Here is a 4,536-nt window from a genome sequence, read left to right on the forward strand (position 1 = left end):
AAAAAATACTTAGAAATTTTGTTATCTCTCAGTAGATGGAGAAACAAATAATAAGGAAAAATACTTGGAAGTTCACTTATCTCTCAATAGATGTAGAAACAAATAATAAGGAAAAATACTTGGAAGTTCACTTATCTCTCAATAGATGTAGAAACAAATAATAAGGAAAAATACTTGGAATATCAGTTATCTCTCAATAGATTGAGAAGAAAAATTAAGAAAAAATACTTAGAAATTTTGTTATCTCTCAATAGATGGAGAAACAAATAATAAGGAAAAATACTTGGAAGTTTACTTATCTCTCAATAGATGTAGAAACAAATAATAAGGAAAAATAATTGGAAGTTCAGTTATCTCAATAGATTGAGAAAAAAATTAAGGAAAATTACTTAGAAATTTTTTTATCTTTGAATATATGTAAAAAAGATTCTTGGAAGTATAGTTATCTCACAATAGATTGAGAAAAAATTAAGAAAATATACTTGGAAGTTCAGTTATCTATCAATAGATGTAGAAAAGAAATTAAGAAAAATACTTTGATCTTCAGTTATTTCTCAATAGATAGAGAAACAAATAATAAGGAAAAATATTGGAAGTTCAGTTACCTCTCAATACATTGAGAAAAAATACTTAGAAATTTTGTTATCTTTCAATAGATGTAAAAAAAGATTCCTGGAAGTACAGTGATCTCACAATAGATTGAGAAAAAATTAAGAATATATACTATGAAGTTCAGTTATCTCTCAATAGATGGAGAAATAATACTTAGAAGTTCAGTTATATCTTAATAGATGGAGCAAAAAGTTAAGAAGAAATACTCTGAATTTCAGTTATTTCTCAATAGATGTAGAAAAAATACTTGGAAATTCAGTGATCTCTCAATAGATTGAGAAAAAATTAAGAAAAAATACTTGAAAGTTCTGTTAATTCTGAATAGATGGAGAAAAAATTAAGAAAAAATACTTGGAAGTTCAGTTGTCTCACTAGATTGAGCCTGGTTTCTACTATTCATGTTTTTACTGTCTGCTTCGTTACGAGGAAATATCTATAATTAATGTTAAGCTTTAAATGAGCCATGCTCAATTTCAAGTTTGCTTTCTGCTATGAAAAATATAAAGGAAAATGTATCTGGAAGGTTAATTGGTTTTTCTAAATTAAATCTGCCGAGACCCAACAAGGATTGTTTGTTTGTTGAACTTCGTGTAAATCCACTTGAGGACTATCTGCGTTAGATGTCTATAATCTGAAAATGATAGACTAGAGAGAAGATAGCTGGTCAACACCACCCACCACCACTTTTTAGTCTACTCTTTAGTAACGAATCTTGGAATGGTCCGTCATATTATTATGTCCTCATAGCTAAAAGCATGTTTGGCAAGGGGTTTTAATTAGGCACAAACTATACAATGGGCTATCTGTGCTCTGCCCACCATGGGTATCGAAACCCAGTTTTTAGCATTATAGGTCCGCAGACATGCCGCTGTGTCGCCATAAATTGCAAGTCGAGCGCCTTAAGTACCAGGCTATACCAAGGTCCCTAATAAGAACGTAAGAAGTCTATATCGAAACATGTAGTCATTTTTGGGTTGTTTCCTGTTTTAATAAATTATTGTGTAATTATTTTGGTGTTGTACTCCCTTTAACTGATGAACTTGTATATATTTATTTTTTTGTAAATATGGTGCTCCGTCTTCGACAATTAGTTAATAGAAGTAAACGTTTAAGCTATGTATCTGTGATGTCTGACGTAGTTTCTTTGTGGGTTGCAACAACCTGTGTTAGTAATAATTGACTCATCTTAACATTTTGGCAAAATTCCTTTTCATTAGGACTAGATCTCAAATATTCACAATATAGACGCCTCCGATTCCGTGGAGAATTTAGGAATTATTACGTACGTTAAATACCAATATTCAGTGTGTGATTTAGGTGCAGCAAATAAAATGCAGGGTATTTTTACTAACCCAAATAGTTGTCGTATTTTAAAATCTCGAAATAAAATTATCCGGATAACATCGTTGCAGCAAGGGAACATCCCCAGTATGAAAAAAGCAAAACAATAAAAGCGCAGTTTTTTGAAACTGCGTTCGTCAACAGACTTTAAAACATTATCATATTCTATCCAAAATCAATACACTCGTATTACCAAAACGATACTTATCCTCATAAGAAGATCATCTTAATTTGGAATTAGGGTAATCACTCGGATTCCAATTTCCAGCACAAAGCAATCATCATATAGTGAAACATAAGCCAGTTCAAAACAAAAATAAATTTAATAAGTGTACAATATTGCCTGCTGCTGACCTATCAATATTAAGGCCAAAATTAATCTACATGTATGAAAAGTATAGTTTGACTTCCAAAGAGTTATCATGGACGTCACAGACTGAACTACAGTCACTACTCTAGCTATAAACGAGAAACAGCGGTCACCACAACACTTAAGTAAATAAGGCTTAAAAAAAACCTTGGGCTTCCTCTGTTCAATGCGAGTTTCAAAAAAAAACAAACTTTTAATACAATATTACTAAACATGTTAACTGCCAATCGATTTTAATAAGTGTGGAGGGAAAAAAATGCACCCCTGTTGTTTTTTTCTTTTCAAGGTATATAATTCACTACTTACAATCAACTAAGGCTATATGCCACTGTCCCAAATTTTGAGTTGGTGACCAGAGGTAAGGCAACCAGTCGGTAGCACTTTACCATCCACCATTAATGCTAAGGGGTTAACTGTCACTCTTATAACACACACAGGTTAAAGTGTGAGGAATATTTTTTGGTATCACACAGATTGGACTGCAGCTCCAAATTTCCAGAGCTCTAGCACAGAGCCAACCTTTGCCCCTCATAAATCAGATCTATGTACAAACAGATCTGAGGCATATTTTATGATTTACAATATTTCAACCAGCTTGAATTAAACCATGTTATTTTGGATTTTGCAAATGAATGGATGTACTATTAACAAAACTTTCTCTGCAAGGATGCGTTAAGTTACTGAGTACCAAAAAAGTGGCAAGTAAAAAGAACATCAATTGATGGGCTGTCAAATTACTCAACCTCTCATGGGGGGAGATTAACCATGACTCATGTTATGCATCAGATGCCATTTTTTAAAGTCCTGTAGCATTTTGAATAGCAAAATATGTTAATAACAAAGTTCTAAAGCTGATTTGTATATTTTAATATTATGTATATTTTTATACTCCATTTGAATAACTTAGTGCACCAGTAGATTCTGCCTCATCTCTTCTGTAGAACTGTATCGATTTCAATCACTACAGCGAATAATTTGTAAATTTATCCCAAGCAACCTTTAAAACAGAAAAAAATTGGGTGTATTTGAATGATTTCATTTGATGAAATAAAAACAGTCTACCATACTGTAACCAAAGACAAGTTGTTTTTTTTTTATCTACAAAACACCTGAAGTACAATAAATTGTAGTACATAATGAAAGGATACCAAGTCACTGAAGGACAAAAATTGTATCACGAAAACATGATTTATCACAACATCTAAGCTAATTGTAAAGCTGAACATGCTTTTAAAAAATGGATAAAGTAGATACTTTTAAAACCTACATAAACATAATTTTATTTTAATGTATGTTAAATGTTTAATTGATAAAACTGCTGGAACCACCTTTACCTTCATTTTTTACATCTTACAATGACAAGGATATCAAAAACACAAATAACTGTATTAATTAACTAATTTTGTGGGCTTGTTTAAAACCAGCTGACATTTTAATTCATCAAAGTGACAGTTAACACTTCAATAATACATTAAAGCTTATAGCTCACTGGGTCATTATATTTTTCATAATGAACATTAGCATGACATAAATAAAAATGACTAGTGTTAAATACATGATAATTTTTTTCATTGCTTTATTATTTCACCAAGTTAAAGGAGACTGGTAACACATTTCAAACATTTAAATAAATATTATCTCTGTACATTTTCATAACAGATGTTCTTTCATTGTGTTAATGACTAGATATTCTAGATATATACCAGTTTGCAAAAATGGTTGCAACTACATTGTATTCATAGTAATCTGTACAATAATCTTTAACTAATAAAGCTAATTTTGTGGTCTTACTGCTTTTTGATGTCAGAAATTAACATTTAATATTTTAATGTTTACTTTTGGGCTTTTTCAAAGCCTAAATTAAATATTCATTATAATGCCTCTGTCATATGATATCTAATACCTAATACATGTTCTTTTTCAAGGTAGAAGCACATTAGTAAAAAAGAACGAACATATACTGTGAAAATGAAAAACAAAACAAATAAGCACCCAAGAAATAATAAACTTGGATTATATTAAAATTGAGTTTTACTATTTTTTGGGGTAAATTTACTATTAAGTTAAACTTAAGAGGTCCCAAAAAATTTAGGAAATGTAAGTTTGATATCATTGTGTTTTACACAAATATACTCTTTTCTCCCGTACAGATATTTGTTGTTATCACATAATTCAAATACATGTATATATTAACTATATGCAATACTGTATAC

The 4,536-nt window shown here is 30.4% G+C and overlaps 1 protein-coding gene across 3 annotated transcripts in view; it reads right to left on the bottom strand.

Moving 5' to 3' along the window:
- Positions 1-3,392: 3,392 nt before the first annotated feature.
- The window catches only part of LOC106469297 (ragulator complex protein LAMTOR2-like), an 8,987-nt gene continuing 7,843 nt past the window's right edge, over positions 3,393-4,536 (bottom strand). For all 3 annotated transcript variants that reach the window (XM_013929783.2, XM_022397775.1, XM_013929782.2), the window contains exon 4: positions 3,393-4,536. This exon ends at the window's right edge or, in 2 of these variants, runs on beyond it. The gene's annotated coding sequence lies outside the window, so the exon portion shown is untranslated.

This window comes from Limulus polyphemus, unplaced genomic scaffold, assembly GCF_000517525.1.
Source record: "Limulus polyphemus unplaced genomic scaffold, Limulus_polyphemus-2.1.2 Scaffold3405, whole genome shotgun sequence".
Taxonomy (NCBI): Eukaryota; Metazoa; Arthropoda; class Merostomata; order Xiphosura; family Limulidae; genus Limulus; species Limulus polyphemus.